This window comes from Centrocercus urophasianus, unplaced genomic scaffold, assembly GCF_019232065.1.
Source record: "Centrocercus urophasianus isolate 14NV4802_14NV808 unplaced genomic scaffold, USGS_Curo_1.0 seq_15, whole genome shotgun sequence".
In the NCBI taxonomy this organism is placed as follows: Eukaryota; Metazoa; Chordata; class Aves; order Galliformes; family Phasianidae; genus Centrocercus; species Centrocercus urophasianus.
In genome coordinates this window covers 2,332,192-2,350,990 of record NW_024884697.1, presented here as the reverse complement: position 1 = coordinate 2,350,990, position 18,799 = coordinate 2,332,192, and the positions used below count along the sequence as shown (strand labels likewise).

Sequence of the window (18,799 nt, the reverse complement as noted above, 5' to 3'; positions counted from 1 at the left end):
AATTGCTAAGCAATTCTGCATCCTGTGAGTAAGTCCAAACACTAACCTATTTTTGCTGACAGCAGAACTGAGACACACTGATACGCACCAGGCATGACCTAGCAAGAAATGGAGGAAGACTGGAGCAGGAATCTCCATCTGCTACTCATGTCCACATTTGCCATGCAGGAAGGTCAAGCTCACCCCTCCTCACATGGAAATCGATGGTGAATATACATTTAAAAAATAATTCACCAACTTATCACCTATTAAACAATAAAATAAAGGAGAGACAATGTGACCATACAAACCCATAGAACAATGAATCACTCCTTAGCTTAGTCACATGCAGAAAATACACATTAATGCATTTACAACTTTCAACCGAAGAAGCTTAAACCTAAGAAGTTATTTGTTAATTCCAGAGAAATACTCATTAAAAGAGATCATATATATATATATATGTATGTATATACACACACAGACGTATACATATATATGAAGTTCATTACTGAGCAGGAGTTCAATGATGGCAAATTCATCTTGGGTTACACACTCAAAGTGTCAAAGTGCTACAGACACTGGACAGCTGGCTGCTCGGTTAGCTAGATCTTGTCTGTTAGTGTAACTGCAGAACTTAAGAAAACAGGGCAATGCATGATCACACGGTTTTAATTAAATACAGATAATACCTATTTTACTCTAACTATCTTACCCTATCTTGCCTTCCTGCTCTTCAACCAGCATCGTTTTAGGCTCCAACCTGCATGCAACTCAATGGAAGCAACTGAGGCTAAGGAAGACAGTTTGCCTTTAGCTCTAATTAATCATGCACTGCTTACCAAACCTTTGCCATCACTCAGAAGAACTCCTCGCTGCAGCAATTCAATTCTCACAGACTGTTTTCATACAACACAGGTAATAAATGAATTAGGTTTCATTCACGGAGTGCGAATAAAGCCGAGAGGAGTAGGTATGACTAATCTTCATTTTCCAGATGGGAAACCCACTGTGCGGAAGAATGCAGCGCTGTGCTCAAGATCACAAGCAGAGAACTGCAATTTCACCTTACAGGTTTTGATATAAATTTCCCTGTTCAACGCAGTTGTCTGCTCTTTGTGGAAGTACTGACGAGCGAACATCACAGCTCTCAGCACTCGAGAAAAATCTGCGTTTTCAGAAGCAAGCTGACTTGTATTTCTGCCATAAAAGCTAACAGAAATATCAGAAGCCACATTTACAAACATTAATAAACTTCTAATAACACTTTTTAAGCCAGGACATACAACCAGAGTGTGTTTCCCGGTGTCCCTTGGAAGCTGGCCCGTAAGGGCCGTGGCTTCCCCCTGCAGATACGTGGTGCACTCACACACACTGCACCAACACCCACCCAGTAGCACCCAGGACGGCTGCAGGGCTGGCAGCCTGATGCTGGGATAAACACCTTGCAAGAACCGACTGAAAAAAATGGAGAAAAGCACCAAACAGAGGCTTTCTGGAACAGTTCCAGAAATGACTATCTGAAGTAACCTTAGCAAAATCTAAAGGATTTCCGTTTGTCCTTCCTTCCTCCCCTCACGCAAAAACCTTGCAAAGGCGTTAAGAAGCATCAAGTTACCCTGCAGTGTTTAGGAGACATTCTTCATGCTCCCACTTCAGACGCCAGCCAAGGAAAATGATCTGTTGGGCACTCACACGCCGCACGGCTCCGAGCCCCAGCAACCTGCATTCACAGAGAGGGGCCAGGAGCACACTTGGTGTGTCACCAGAGAGATCCTCTCTGCATTAAATGCTGCCAATCCTGCATTTTCAGTTTGCACCGGATTAACAATAAAAGTATCGGGAAGTCCTACACTTCCAAAATAGCTTACTAAAAATACCTCGTTACTTCAGAGAAAACAGCAACAAGAACTTGCTCATCAGTTTACAGGAACGTACATTCCCAGCACAAAAAGTGCTGGCAATACCAACAGCACAGAGAGATGTTCATTTAGGTACAGGTCGATGATTAAAACAAAAACTTGCTATACTGAATTCTGGCTGCAGATTTGCTGATGCCTGCTGGAACAGCTCTGCAACCCTCTGCAGAGAAAGCTGTGATTCTCACTTGCATAGCCTGCATCTGAAACTAAAGCCCCATTTTTCTACACACTAAAAAGTTACTGGAACTTACTGGGATTGACAGAAATACGCCTATCAGTCGGCTCTACAGCTGTGTGAACACACTTAAAGTAGTTGCAACAACAGAATGATAAAAATATAAAAAGCTTGTCCGATAAAAGTGAAGCACTACAAGAAAGAAAGAGACTCAAAGAATTACCTCTGTTCTTGCTGAGGGATACGTAGTCAGAACAAGACAAACTGCATGCTTCGAGCCGTTAATAAAAAGAAGAGCAAGCGAATGAATAGCTTTCAGAAGAATCCAAATAGTTTTTGTTTCTCTGCTGCAGTTTCACCACTCCCACTGGGTAATTTCTACGTTCACTTTATAACGAAAGCAAAGTACAGGTCAAATTAAGAAAGGGAGGAGACCAAAAAACTCCACTGTATTAGCCTCAGTTAGTCACTCCTGCTATCTCCTTCTCAAATGGGGGAAGCAGGGCTGCTGTGACAGAAGGGGACTCAGAGGGGGTATTCTGCTGAGGCTTATAAACCAGAAGCTCGGTTCATCTGCATTTTATATGATCTGACTGGTAAAAGCAGGAAGCAAGAAAACCTTTCAAGCGCATGATTTATGGAAACGTATCACGTGGCTATCTTAGAACATAAAGGGCCAAACTCAGCTTTCATTTACACCAACTAACTTTCATGAAAGTCCACTACCTTCAATTCAAAACAAAACAAGTTTTAAAATCAGAATTAGTTCACACTTCTCAAATGCAACAACAGCTCCAGCAAAGATCTCCTCAACACAGAATTTCTCCACTGGCCAAGCACCACAGGATCAAGGCAGAATAGCTTTAAACAGTTCTGCCACCCTGTCTCCGATCACTTTGCCCCCAAACAAGCCAGCTACCTGCAGCTCCTGTATGCTTTCATATTCCTAACGTACTCCTAACTCCTTTAAAATCTACCTAGGTACCTGAAAGGCAGGACAATCCAAAAGTGCACTGGGAATGCTCTCCTACTTCATAGAATGTGGTTATGGACATGTACACGCTATTATTTAAGGAATAAAATACAACCAGGGAACATCCAGCAAGCTCGGGAATTTTTTGTTCAAGTGAGAATAAGCAGCATTAAAATACTCTGGTTTTTGTTCTATCACATCTACAGTTCCATAAACAGCTGATGGATGGCATGAACCAAAGGCCTGTGCTGGTTTGTTTTTCTTCCCTATCTCACGTATGGAATTCTATACTAAGAGAGGAAAGTGTGAGAGGTGTAAGAAAACTGAAGAGAAACACTCATTAGGATACTAGCTGAGTGCTGGGGAAAAATGCAAAGGAACAAAGGGGTAAGAAATTGAGAATAAAAATTACAGAAGAAAACAAGACAGGGAAATAGAACCACCCTACTGAAGGTGGGGTTTTTGTCAGAAGCATTGCTGCCCCTCCAGCAAGCTGCTCAGATGGCACAAGGTTAAAAGCACTGAGGAAAACCTGAATCATCTGACACAGAAATGGAAAAAAGGAGTAAAAAGGCCTTGTGGTAGAGGCTCGCTTTTAATAAGATGACCTCTTAAGCACTGAAGGACTCAATACCCTTTTGACAAACACTTGCTAAAACACATACATTACATGCACAGATGGGGAAACCATAATGAAAATTCACTTTACCAGGTTGGGGTCAGAAATATCATCTCTCTTTTACACTAGGTAGTAACAAACCATGAATCAACAGGGTAAATTTCATACATAAATCTGTGCAATATTATCAAGTATTTCAGTAGACTTACTTTGCAAGTTATAAGTGACAGATCCAGCTATTATGCCGGGATTTAATAACTAATAAAACGTTAAAACAAAGCAATTATTACAGAATTCTGTCTAACTCAGCAGTCTAACAAGAATTTCCTCTAAAGAGCTGAGAGAGAATGCAGGTAGTGGATAATACAGCTGATGGGTTTATCGTGCTGTCCTTAAGTGTCTCTGTTTAAGAAATCCTGAGCAAAAAGAACTTAGTGCTCATTTATAAACTTGTCTTCGGAGTACTCTGGCATCCCAACCATGGGCCATGAGTAGCATTCCTATGTGCTCTATAGGATTTCTATAGCATCCCCATATACAAAATGCCTCCAGGGTGACTGCATAGTAGTAATGCAGTCCTATACTAAGACCGATGGGCATTCAAGTGGGCATTCCAGTGAGGAATTAGAAAAAGAGTAAAAAGAGCACAGAGTAAAACCTCAAGGACTGAACTCAGAGCAGCAGTTGTGAAGATACACTGACTGGATACAGAGATGCTGTGCTGCTGAACACCAGGGCTGCAGACAGGACTGATGTCTGTTCAATGCTGTGTGCTCCCACTTGCAGCCAGCAGCACTTTGCTGCAGACACACTGAGCTGGGGTTGGGGACATCTCCCAAGATCCTGGTAGGACACATGACAAACAAGCAGAGTAACCTACCACCTAATTCTGCACAAATAAACTAGTATTTGCAGCTCATTCTGAATGTATGTGTCATAAAATTTTAGCAGAAGTTAAACTAGAAAAGAAAAAAGCACTGAATCCTAGTCTTCCTACACTTACAAAACATAAACCTCCGCAAAAGGTAACGGACACCCAAACAACTTAGAAACTGTACAGTGCTAACAACACAGCATTCTGAGATTTCACTTTGAAGAGCTGCTTGAGTTACAGGCAGAATTAAAAGCAGCCAGAGCCCAACAAGGGGTTGTGGGCATCAGGGAACCATGTATCTGGTGCCGCCAGCTCATCTGCGTACCACAAATAAGGAACAGCAAAGATGTTCTTTGAACTGCTACATTTGAATTCCATCATATATTTGTTGAGGGTCCTCCCCAAAAAAATGCGGAAGCAAAGCAAATCTAAAGCATTCTTTCTAGATTGATTACACACAAGAATAGGAAAACTAAACTCACGCCTGTCTTCCATTTCATTCAAGATGTAAGCCAGACAGGAGGTATTACTCACAATTCAGAGCACAATATTAGGATGTTGACCGTGGCCAGTCAAAGTCTGATGTGTAAGAATGGAGCCATCAAATTCATTTCCTGGTCAAGATTCACAATCAAAATGAGAGATTTCTCAAAGGGAGGGTGAAACATGGGAACAGAAAAGAAACAGAGCCTTGGAAGTTGACTGTGCCTCCAAGTTCAATTGTCATGTAATTCCTCCAGAGGAAAGGGAGTGTTTGTGCATGACACAGCCAGCCAAACATGCAGGAGTCACATCCTGCCAAAGGGCTGCAGCTCCAGCACATTTGACCTAAGTGGACAGCTTTATTGGATTGCCAGGAACACTACCCACCCTGCTGAAGATAGAGAGAACAAACACAGAATAAAAATAAACTGATTTACTTAAAAGAAGGCATTAGTAGGATACTGCCTTCTTGAGAGCACGTTTAGAACCTCAACAGGCATCTCCAAGGATGCGTTTAATAGGTTTTTCCTCACGGTCACTTCAAAGCCCAGGGAGCACCCTCACATACTGCTGTCATGCTGAAGACCAACCACAGTTCATCAGTATCATTAAGAACAAGCAAACCCCAGCAAGGGCACAAAAAGAAAAACCTTTCCACACTCTCCAGGCTGCAGATGGACTACTCACCATTTCCAGGGACTGAACTGCTGATCCTTTCACGTTCCCAATCATGGATGTCCACCCAGATCCCGTTGCCACACCAAGAGAACACTACAAGCTCAGTGTAATAATCCATTTCTACGTATAATTCAGTTTCAAACCCCACATCCATTACCGTGTCTTCAAATGAATCTAAGGATAGATTTGACTCACTTTGCAAAATCTGACTCATGCCTCTTGAGTATGGAAAAAACCAGCTTACAGTTAACTCCTGTACGCTGCAACCTCCTGAATCTCAGTGCACGTTTAATTAACAGCCACATTATCAGTCCTCCAGCTCCCTATGCATCTTGAGTACTGGAAAAGAAGCTGGGAGAAAACAGTATGCACAGAGGGAGTTTAAATAGTTACCTTTTGCTGGGAGAGGAGTACCAGCCATGCACACTTTTTGTTTTTTTTGGAAGACTCTTTTAAAAAAGTAATTAAAATGTATATTTCATTTTGCTAGACATGTTTTACTCTCCAAATCTAAAGGCAGGCAATCAGACTAAGGAATCAAGTCAATATTAGTTGTTTGCTTAGCCAGTTCAGCTCCTGGATTCAAAGGCTAGGCTTTCCCTACTAAGCAAGTTCACAAGATTATACCTCCTTTGATTTCTATGGAACGACTTAACTATTGTGACTCTGGATGGGCTCTAGTGAAGTTACTCTATATGTACAGAAGAAGGCCCAAATCTGTACAAACTGATTACAGGATAGCAAAGTTCCCCTCTTTGTTCTTTTTACTGGTGTTCTTGGTTGTTTTTGTGTTCCCCTCTGATGGGATTTACGCATACAGCTTTCACACAGTGACTGTGCAAATACCGAAGTTCCAACAGCCAACAACAATAAAACACAAAATTGTCTGCATTTTCAGATGTATTTCCTTAGTAGCGAGATACATTTAAGACCAGTTCATTTGACATTATACAATTTGTAATGCCTGCATAAACAACAAATCCATCCTCAGGAATACTCAAAAGCCGCTAGGTTAGCTTCTCCCAAGAATCAAAGCCGCACTCGTGTTTCCTCTGAAAGCAGCAACTACTTCAGCAACTGAGTTATGACACCACTTGAAATTATTTACATTGAACTGCTGAAGTGATGATTCAATGTAAGCTCACAACTTCAAAATGCAAAGAATCTCCTAAGGAGGGGAATTCATTTATTTAAAAAAACTAAAAATACATTCAAGATGAGTTAGATCTGTCTTAAGTGCTAGACACCTGGGTCAGTCATGTCAGTGGATTTGAGGAATTTCAGATGTTACAAAAGTCCAGTAAATGCCAACATCATTTAGTAACATAGCTGTATCTTGAGAATCTGATTCTGATGCTTCTTACCACTTCCACGCCCAAAGAGAGGAAGACTCCTTAAAACACATCTCCTGGATACTGCTTGCGAACACACAGAACACTTGTTATCAGCCAAAAACCCTTTATCAGCACCCTTCTTACCTAGAGGGGGTTAGTGAGGACACAAAAGTTTTCAGGAGCCAAATGGCAAACAGCCACAGTCACAAGCTGCAGTGAGGTGAATTCTGACTAGATACAAGGAAAGAATTGTTCAGTGTGAAAATGAGCAAACTCTGGAAAAGAGGCCAGAAAAGCTATCAACTCTCAGTTCTTGGGGATTTTCAATTAGTAAAAGATTGAGCAGCTTCATTTAGCTTCATGCACAGCCTTGCTTTGAGCAGGGGGCTGACAACCTGGAAAGTCAAGTGCAATTTATTCACGTGCTTTAAAGAGACAACACAAACTGCTTCAAATACGCGCACCGTGCTGCCAAGCTCTATTTGCAGGACTCTGTGAGATGAGAGAGCAGTCATGTCATGACAGAGCACGAGCTGTGCGGACGAGCGCACTTCCACACTGCTCTTCAGACCAAACAGGCCTCCCCTGAGCTAGGCTCCCATTGACCACTCTTAACACCTGACCCCACCAAAAGATGGTGGAACTGTGTCCTGCAGGGCTGGATTTCACCAGCATAAACTTACAAGAAAATAAGAAACACTCAAGAGAGACACAGAGAGGTGAGCTAGCAGACCTTATGCCTCCTATGTGAATACTGATATGCATCGAGAGATGTTTCATACCGGATCCTTCCACCTGGATTTTCTTGTGAGAAGGGAGCTCGTATTTCTGTGGAAGCCTGTCTCTGACAACAACAAAAAATAGCCAACGATTTCCCAGAAATCACTAGTTAAAACAACTGCACAACATAACATCCCAACACAACAACCTTTACACTGCAAAGCATGGATCGCATGGAAATGTGCTGATTCCATCAAAATGCTCTTTGAAAGGCAACAAGTCTGTCCAACTTCCTGCCCGGCTGCCTGCCAGTCCTGGGGTGGCTAGTCCAAGCTCTCCAATTCAAAATACAAAAATGGAATACAAGAAGACTCCCACAGGATGGGAATTCTGCTTCCTGTAGCTCTCTAATTAAAATAAATTCCTTATAGGTGTGTATTTCAGGAAGGACAAGTATGGCTCTGGATTCAAACAGCAGGAATGGCTTCACAAAAGCAGAAAGTGGTCAGAAAATTTGTTGTTTGCATAGACATGCATTGCTAATATCACAGAAGGAAGATGATGAAGTGTCTCTGATCAAATATGTGTGAGGGAAGACAACAGCAATAGGACTAATCAGATAGAGAGAATCCTTGTTTCACTCTTCTGTAGTATGTATACATTTTCTTTATTTAGCTTTAAAAAGGGTAATTTCTATTCACACTGCATGGTTTTTAACACCCTACACCAAAGCACAGCAGCGCTCAGTATCCATCCTTCAGGAGTGTGCTCACTCTGTTTCTAGTAACAGAATGTAGGTGCCTGCCATGGTACGGCTGCAGCAAGGCCAATGCAGCAGCACAGCACAAAAATTCCAAGGACTTTCAGTTTTTATGAGCTACTTCCTCAGCCCCACATCAGGGATTAATGCATTAATGACAAACCACAGCCTAACACTTGCTCAAATTCACTTTGTATTTTCTGCAGCAGCAGAACATTAGCCAAAATGTTTCTGGCCGCACCAAAGTCAATACTTGCTGAGCCTCTTGACTGTCCACTACTGCAGCAGATCCTGTGGTCTGAGGATGTGGAGTTTAGAAACACTGATGTACTTGGCATCATCTGTTTGCATGGCAGAGCACAACACTCAGTCTGACAGAGTGCTGTCTGGTGATATAAACTGTATTTTCCCTCCTCAGTAGCCTACAGGTAAGGCATCAGTCTATGATGCACTGATCTAGAGCTGGCTGAAGATAAGATTAGACAACACTAACATAAAGCAGCCTGCACAGGATTTTCAGGAACCCTTGCTTGCTACATAAAATGAGTAAGAAAATGCCTTGTGCCAGACCACATCCCCAGTAAAATTGGAGATGCTACATATCCGATCATTTTCTTAATCTAAAGCTGATCACTGGATATTTGGAGTAGGTAAATCCTACCTTCAGCAGTTGCAACACATCAGTCAATCATACAATTTGAGGAAAAAAAAAAAAACCAGTCCAGTTATTCTTGTTTTGGGAAGGCTTGAGTGAGGAGGAAAAGGGATTGTAATTAAGCTTAAAATCTGCAATGATATCAATTCAAGATTTACACTGAAGTGCTTTAACAAGAGCAATTAAAAAAGTTACTGGTGACAGAAGAACTGAAGGAAACAAGGTAAAATCTGCAAGCTTATACAATAGATGAGGAATAGAACCAGGTTCCATGGCTTTCCCTATTGGCTTTTGCAAATAGAGTGCTTCTAAAAAATCCTACTTCGCACTGCAGCCAAAAGGTCTTCCATGCAGTTTAAAGCATCATCTCCGAGCTCCATCTCTGCAGAATTTTCCCTGATGTTATATCACCTCACCAGTTACTTCCCCCTCTATACAAAGAATAAATGATTTAACAGCTTCAAATCAAAGAAAAAGGGAAAAAATTCTAAACTTGAATCTAATGGCAAATTACTGCTCATTTGGACATGAGCAACATTAAGACATGTATTTTAAAAGCCGTGTGAGGTATTTCAACTCTGATGTTACACTGGTGGTAACAATAAACATCTAAACCTGTAAGAGCAATGGAAAATCTCTATGATTCATTTGCCACAGATAAACCCACCAAGACATACCATCTCCTCACTGCATCCTCTGTGCCACGTCCCGTCATAGGAAGGCTGGTTCCATACCAAGAAGACAACCTGGCTCTGATGACCTCGTCTCTTCAAGAGCTTGCTGCCTCCAAAAGGGTCCTAAGGTAATTTTCCAGCCTGAACTGTCAGCTACCTTCTCTGGAGGATTGAACTAAGGAGAATGATATCCAGTGAAAGGGCAGGAGCCGTGACACCACAGCAGCCTGAGTGACAGGGAAGGGGAAACATTTCTTCTACAGAAGATGAGACAGACTTCAGTCCCACAGGAGAGATGCTGAACCAAATGGAAAGGAATGCATGTTCACCACTTCCTGTATCTGTAACAACCTGGTATTTTTACAAGACCCTTGTTTTTTCTTTTCCTGCAATGTTATATCTCCCCCACCATTACCTCCATGCAAAACTCAAAGCCCAAAGCAAACAGAACTGTGTGATATAAATATGATCTTGAACTTGCAGTTTTACAGAATGCCAAATCAGTGATTTCAGAGCTCAAACCTAACAGGCTGCATCCCTTCAAGTCTAAATTCTGGAGCAGCAATTCCTCTCCCTCCATCCTGTGACAGTGGAGAAGCACAGCACACGCAAGGCTCACCAACTCTTAGTGGTTTTTCAAGTGAAAACAGGTTGTGACAACAATTTGTAACAACTTCAGGGAAATCTTTTTCTAGCTAAGGGTCAAGGCTCTTAAACATATTTGGCAGGCTGTGGCCATATGTTAACAACTGTGTCAGTACTGTTCTTAATGTGAAGAAATAATATGATAGGCTGTATGAAACAGCTGTGAGTCATATATAGCCTTTTAGGATATAGAGGTTCCCAACCCTGAGCTATAGAAACCAACCTCAGTTAGGGGAAAATAAAACCTAAATTAAGTCAGATAATGATTTGTTAATCTCCGAGTTTCATGTTAAGAAAAAGTATTATCAATGCAAAAATAATCAAATAAGACTTTTTTTTTTTTTCAACCAGCACCTCCACAGAAAGAAGTTTAAAATTATCATCCTCTACCTACTACTCATTCTTACCAACATCAAGAGATCAACATGGAGGCAGCCTGCAAAACCAGAAGTAACAGTGTATTTAAGATGCTACATTGCTCCATTCCTCCCTGGGTGTTTGTGCACCTGTTTGCAGGATAGAGTTGAGGGAGGCATCAGTGAGCAACACTGCAAGTCAGATACCAAACAGCTCTACCAACATACATTTTATTAGCTTGCAAAAGCAGAGAAAATAAACTTTTGCCTTAACTCCAGTTTTCCAATAAATGTCTAAACCAAGTGCATTTTATCTTGTTTATAAGGTGAGTCATTAGAAGAAAAACAGAAAAAGAAAATGGTGAAAAGGTTTTGCTACCAGGTGACTTCCCATTTCACACATCAGAAGTCTTCAGAAACCTGCAGGTTTTGAAGCATTAAACAGACTGATTTAACAGACAGAAGTGAGGAAAGAAGGAACACGTGCCATTTATCACTTAGCTTCATATGTATCTGCCAGATCTTCTTAATAAAGCAGCACAACATTTCAAGTTAGTACTTTTTTCTTTTTGTTTTGTATGCAGGGCAGGGAAGCGGGAGTACAGAAAGCTCTGCTCAGTGCAGCAGATAAATTACTATGGAAAGGAAGGAGAGAAGCTGAGAGAAGCTAAGAGAACCCTGCTTCCTGCAGGTAGGGAATCCAAAACCGGTTAACTGCCCATCGTTCACACCCATGAAGTGCACTCAGCACTACACAGCTCCCACTCATGTGATATTGGAGCATAAAAATTTCCCAGTGTTAATGATGGTGCCTGAATGTTGTGTTTGAAGCCATTATACCACAGCCAACTCATAAAATGCAAATCTAGTAACTGGTCCTAGCTTGCTGCTCTATTTGTAAAGCACACATTAAACTTACAGGTACTTTCACATCTGACAAAAATTAAAAGTGCTCTTTTAAAAACACGGAGTGTTTTTATCTTTACAAGTCATCTAGAAGACTGCACTGTCAAATGAAGAGTTTCTTTCTGAATATTTACTGCCTGTGTTAATGGCTACTTGACACAGGTCCAACAGCACTGACCTCTTAGTGGTTTGTCTCCTCCTGTGCTGCATGCTAGTCAGTCTCCTGAGAAGATGACAAATGCCTGACGAGGAAAATGGCTTTCCAGACCACTACTGGCAACGCTCTTCTCTGCAAGCCATCCTTGTTATTCACTATCCTCAGCTGCCAGAGGGAATGGCACAACATTCCATGAAATCCGTTTGCCTGCACACGTGCAAGGAGTGGGCTTTCTCCTGATGCCTGCAGTCAGACTTCTGAAAAGCCAAGAGACTGATGTGTATGAAGTCTAAAGCAGGCACGGTCTCCTCACTTCACAACTGGAGATCACAACTAAGAGCCTTTCTCAAATGTACACAGGTTAGCTGAACTTGAGCTGCCAAGAAAGGCCTTCCCCATCACTCTGTCAATTTGTTAGACCGCCCCAGGTCTTGATATAACTGATTAACAGTTCAAAAGAGAACCATGACAGCTAAGCCTCCTGCCAACTCTACAAGTGTGCATACACATACACTCAGGAAAAACGGTCCCCAGTCTTTTCTTACAGAAGTCATTAACAAGAATGAGAGTCAACACAAAACATGGCATTGTCAAAATCCTACAGTTTAAGTAATTCTTAAGCCCACCTTCAAGTGAAGAACTTGCTCCCTGTTGTGACTAACAGTAGCTACAAATACAAGAAAGGCTATTTCGCATTATTACAAAGAACAAACTTGAAACCATAAGGTTTACACTTTGCTGTAAAAGCACCTGATTAAAATGCTCAGATTATATGTAATTACAAATGCAAGGATCTTTTTTTCAGAACAAAGGTAAGAACAGATCTAATACACCTACTAAAAACCTTCAGGGAAGAGCAAAATCTTAGCCCCAAGTACCCTAAGGTACTTAATGATCAAATACCCCAAACCCCAATTCTTAAGTACTTCTAAAGGAATCACTCACAGAAGAACCAGCCCCAGAACTTAACTGTTCTCCTCAGTGCTGAGCTACTTCAAGGACAATTCCAGTATCTGACATCCACTAAGAAAATATCAGAGAAACAACATTATTTCGGAAAGCTACAGATTTCAAGGTATTCTGTATTTCACAGTATAACCTGGTGTTTTCATACAAAGAAGATCCTCCAGCTGTGCAGAATCTGGGCAAACACTCCTCTCCCTTGCCTTTGCACACATGATGCTCCCAATGAGCTACTTAATGGCCTGCCTTGGCACACCCAATAGACAGAACTTATTACGGGCCACTTATCTGCTCCCAGTAACTAAGTGCTGATTTTAACAGTCTTCTCCAGCTGTCAGAAAGCCACAGAGATTATATAATGTTTGGCCACCCTCTGGAGACAAACAGAGCAGGCATAACAAAATTTATCACCCTTGCGTGTCTGATGATTTATTAAATTGCAATCAACATCAATGACTTCAGCATTCATTTTGGATTTTTCCGACATACGAGCTTGCGAGTTTCCAAGTGATACTCTGATGGCAAACCCAAATAAATTCAAGCTGACAGCACAACAGACCACATACTGAAGCAGCTCACTATTGATGGACTTTCCATACATCTTCAGAACCTAAAAGCTTCAAATGGCACTGACTGTAAGTAGACGTTAACAACTATCCTGGAGGAATCTTGTCTTACGATGCTATCCTCTGTGTCAAAAAGCCTGCTGTGCCCACCACACCATCCACCAGCCCTGTGTGCAAATGCTTCAGGAAATTAAGGAAGCCCCTAGCTATTTCATTACTAAACTAAGTATAAATTCCTGTAAGTTTTTTTCTACTTTTTTAAACGAAGACCCGTTTCAAATCACACCACAACTTCGCCTGCCTTTATCCAGGTAGGCATTTCTTAACTTAGTTTAATATGGCACTCCAACAGAAAACTTACCATGAGCTACCAAGAGAAATCAGGATAGTAAGGAGCCAAACAGCGGTTCACCAGGGCCAACACAGATGACTTACTGACTGCAGTTTTCAGAATCCACGACACATTGCAGGGGAAAAAAAAAAGTGACCCGCTTAAGAACTTTTCCATTTTTAACTCTGAGCACTCAGGGAATGTGCTAAGGAAACAATCATCCCACTGAATCATTTCAAGAATTTTACAGCCAAGATGATTTATTACTGTAAAACAGGTCTTGGAAAGAAGAATATTTGAAGAGACTCAATAACTATTAAATCAGTGTGGAAAACATGACACTGGAGGAATTGCATATGCCTGACACATGTTCTACCACTTTTTCTTTTAATCTTTTTCTTTTAAATAGAAAGTGCCTCTAAAAAGACAGCCTGTAGAACTGCCTACTCTCTTAGACAAAAAAGAGATAGTAAAATTACATTCACATGACTAATAGAAAAATAATGAAGAACCCATGAGACTGTTTGACAAATAGAAGGCATCAACAGTATCAAAATCTACACTTAAAAACATACTCATCCCTTACTGAAAAAGCTGAGATGCTTTTGCAGACAGATATTTGACTCAACAATACGCAGAAAACCTCATGCAATCTTTTAATGACCCACTTGTTCAGCCATCACGAAAACAAAAATCAGAATAATACTAGGTTTTTTATTACAACTGCTGTGTAGATGTTTTTATCACATAGCACATGGTCTGTTCAAGACAGCTAAAAGCACACATCCCCAGCATCTACTACAAACGAGTCCGAAAGATGAGTTGTAAGGCTTGCCATCTGAAACACCACCGAAAAATGTCTTCCTTCATTGACCAAAATGGAAGAAACTCCTGTGCTAAATTGCAAACACACACACAGTACTCCAAATAAATGTTACCAATATATTCAGAAATATTAATCAATCTTAAAGGAAGTTTTAAATTTTCCTTACACCAGTTGGTACTATGGAGAACTTTACCACATTTTTCTCACCTCCAAACCCTTTCTCACCCTTCTTGCATATCTGTAGGTTCCTCTGAACACTCAAGTTTTATCAGAAATGACTTAAGATGAAGTGTTTCCCCACAAACCTCTTCTCTTCACATTTTTTGAGCCATCGGGGCTCTAAGAAAAGCAATAATGAAATTGCAGGACACAATCCTGAGCAGTATCTTGACATAGAAATGAGAAACTATCTACTAAATGCCTCTCACCCTTAGCCACAAGACTTGAAACCAGCTAACTCAAAACAGCTCTACAAAGCACGCGTACCTCGCTGACACAGTCAAAGAAAGAAGGAAAACTAATAGTCCTTTCAATTAAATATATGTTCTACATATACGATCACACTAAGTAGTCTTTTTTGACTGACTTACTTTTTGAATTGTCCCTGGATGCTTGTATGACAACTCTGCCATCATTTCTTCCTCTGAAATGCAAGAAAAAATGAAACACTGCTTTAAAAAAATTATTTGCTTGAAATGAAGTTTCTCATTATATTGTTAACTAATTCTAAAAGGTTACTGTTTGCTTTTTCTTAATAATGGAAAAAAGTTGTGATGTACACCCAAATTTTTCCCGTTTGATAACCAGAACATTTCTGCTACATGAAACTGCTCTACCACGATGAGCAGCAGAGTCTGCCTTGTGACATGTGCATAATGCCAAAGAACGTGGAGAATTCTCAACTCTATTTCAGAGTTGGCAAAAAAAAATTGCTCCTAGCCACAGATAAACTGACAGAAAAAACACAAAGCAGCATTTATTTGCTCAAGGACAGCAACACAGCATCACCACACACCCTACAGCTGTCCCCAGTCCTGCTTCCAACATTTGCTCCAGTAAGATGGGGATTTTTCTTCAGTTTTGGTCATACTTGCTAAACTCAAGTTTTAGGCACTCTAAAGCACATCAATGGCCATTGAACATAAACAGTTTGGCCACTCTGTCCTCCTCTGTGCTTCAGATTCACATCCGTAAAAAAGAAAATTATGTTCATACCTTACTGGGAATTCACTGAAGTCTGTAAAGCATTTTGAACCAATCAATCAAGAAAAACCTCAAACACATAAAAAAGAATCTAAATAGAATTATGAAAGTATTGTCCTTAAACAGAATGCTCTAACGATACATTCTGTTTAGCCACGTAATTAATAAACCTTTAGCAAAGCCAGCAGAAGAATTCCTCATTTCCTTTCCATACCAACCAGTGACCTGGAAGAACTACTCAAAACCACCATGAGGAACTGGTTATGTTCGAGACAATGGAATAACTAGCAACAGCGGGATCGACTGGAAAATGAAGTCAATGACATTATGTCATTCCAGGTTAGCACTGTTAGCCTGCAAAGAGCAGTAACACGTAGGCACCAGTAAGGAGATGGAAAGAAGGACAACGGATAAACAGCAACTCTGTTAATCAGCAGGGGATGACGGAGGGACAAGTAAAAAGACCTATCAAGCTGCTTAACCTCCCTTCACAGAAATGGATGTGGAGAAGGTGCAGCAATCACCACAGTCATCTGAGTCTGCTAGCTCTCATTCTGTCACGCTGCTTTTCCCCAACCCAATAAATGAAGTACAATCTTCAAAAACGTACAGTAAAATCAAATGGAAAAACAAACATGAAACATAAAACTATCAGTGGTTCACAACAGAGACCATACTCTGATCTTAGCACAAGGAATTCAGCCTTCAGCATCAGCAATAAATAAATGATAGATCAGTGCATTTAGAAGGGTGTCTCATAAGTTCATCAAGCAACTACGTGTGAGAAATGTTTTCGGAATCCGGCCTGAATCATCTGAAGTTCTAAACTCTCATTGTAAAAAATGCATGCCTCACTAGGAGGTATGAAATTCTCTGAGCCCTTTAAAAGGGACATCATGAAATATTAAGCTATTAAACTTAATGAAGCAACAATAGAGCTTTATGAAGAATGTTTTTCACTAATGACCTGGCCACTGGTTTTGTTACGCCTGTCTGTAAAACACACAGCCAATATTTGTGGTTTAAAAAAAAAACAACACAAAACAAAACAAGAACAAAAAAGACATTTCTGGCCTTAAAATGTTGATGTGACAGGAAAAAAAAAACCCAAAAAAATAAACACCAAGTACAATGAAATGTACAAAGTCAAACCACACAAGTACAGATTTCATCCTACTCCTCCCAGTTTTAAATAGATGATCGTATTTTGGAGATGGGTGTGATTTTATCCAGCTATGCCTCCTCACAATTGGCAACTGCATTCCGTTCAGTGGCTTCTTATTCCAAATTCCAAACTCTAGTTGAAAATAGATCTCACAATAGAGTCCTACAGCTGAATATACTCTAGGGGAAAACTATTTCCTTTAATTTATTTCAAACTCATTTGCGTGACAGTATGTCATTAGTATGTACCAAAAAATATCCTATGAACAGAGGAAGAACTCCATGCCCACAATTTAAGTTCGCATCTCACAGTGGGAATGAGCTTGTAATTTAAGCACAAACCTGCTGTGGTTGGATTTTGTTGTTGATCTTTCCTATCATTAGTATTATCATCTAAGAAAAAGAACTGTCCACAGACAGCAACTACTCAGATATCACATGCTATCAACAGAAAACACCACAAACACCATTTCTTAGATACCCCAAATCTTCTGAATAGCTAAAAAGAGCCACACGGACAACCTGGCACAGGTAAAAATAACTGAGTGTGCTACAACACCATGCAAACAGCTCAAGCACAAAGGGAGGTCATCCCCCCTCACCGATTAACGAGAAATAAAGGAGAAGGAAAGGAAACACACATTCAATTTGTCACTCCATCATCAACCTCGTTGTCCTGGAAACACGTTCTGCAAGAGAAGTGGTACCTAACTACTAAAAACATTTTCTACCACTACTTTTTCCCTCCTTTCTACAGTGCTCTGTTTCATAAATAGCCAGCAACAAATATTTCTCATAAAACAGCATATAAAAATGCATCTCTTGCTCCTTGAAGAAAATATATCGTTCCACTTGAGCATGTGGTACTTACAGGAATACCAGGTCTGCATGAAGCCTTTGGAAAGAATTCTAATTTTGCTGTTGTTAGAATGACCTACTAACTGAACCTTTCACTTTGGGAACATGCAGTACTGGTAAAAGGTAATTGCTGATTTTAGAGCACCACATTTTTTCATGACAGCAGAGCGAGAAACATGAAAGCATGCTCCATTTTCACAGTAAAAAAAAAAAAAAAAAAAAAAAAAAAAACAAAACCACACAACAAAAGAAAAAAAAATACAATGCTGCCAGAAGGGCCCAAACCCTGCTTCTAGGTGGGAAAAAGTCCAAACATACAGCACGTGGAACCCTGGTCAAGAAAAATATTTGCTGCATCGTCTCCCCTTCCCTTGACACAGACTGCTCCCTGTCCTACAATCAGCTTTTTCCTTCCATGCAACTTAACAGAAACACAGCACCAAGGACCCAGGTCTGACTAGGTCAACATAATCCATCTTCCCAAATACTCCATGAGTAGTGCTGCACCACAGAGTCATCGAGTACACCGAGTTGGAAGGGACCCATGGGGATCATCAAGCAGCATCCAAGATCCAAATCCTATGGCTGAGTGAAATCTAAATGCTCCCTCAGCTCCAGGCTGTGCCCACTGCTCTCTGGTGCAGAACCTTTCCCTAACCTGACCCCAACCTGATTCCAGCTGGTACTGTTGCCTGGTTTTATTTTACAAGAATACAGAAAATTAATAAAAAGGTCTTGAGAGTCAGGCTCCCCACGAGACAAAAACATACTCCCTGATGTCCAACAGCCCAGCAGTTACATCAGAAGAAACCTACGTTTAGGCTTTAGCCAGACAGGTGAGACTGACTTCACGTCTTGTGACAGCACCTCAGCACCAGCTCTCAGAGTATTTGGGCTGAGAATCCTCTTCCTACATCTGCAGATGACCACGAGTGCAGCAATGCAGCAAGTAAAACCATCAAAAAATCTGTATATATC

General features: G+C 40.8%; 1 long non-coding RNA gene across 1 annotated transcript in view; it reads right to left on the bottom strand.

Moving 5' to 3' along the window:
• Nucleotides 1–18,799, bottom strand: part of LOC122158692 — a 99,761-nt gene that overhangs the window by 45,885 nt on the left and 35,077 nt on the right. The window contains exon 3 of the long non-coding RNA XR_006168293.1: nt 15,187–15,239. This is a non-coding gene — a long non-coding RNA (uncharacterized LOC122158692). The remainder of the gene's footprint in view (nt 1–15,186; nt 15,240–18,799) is intronic.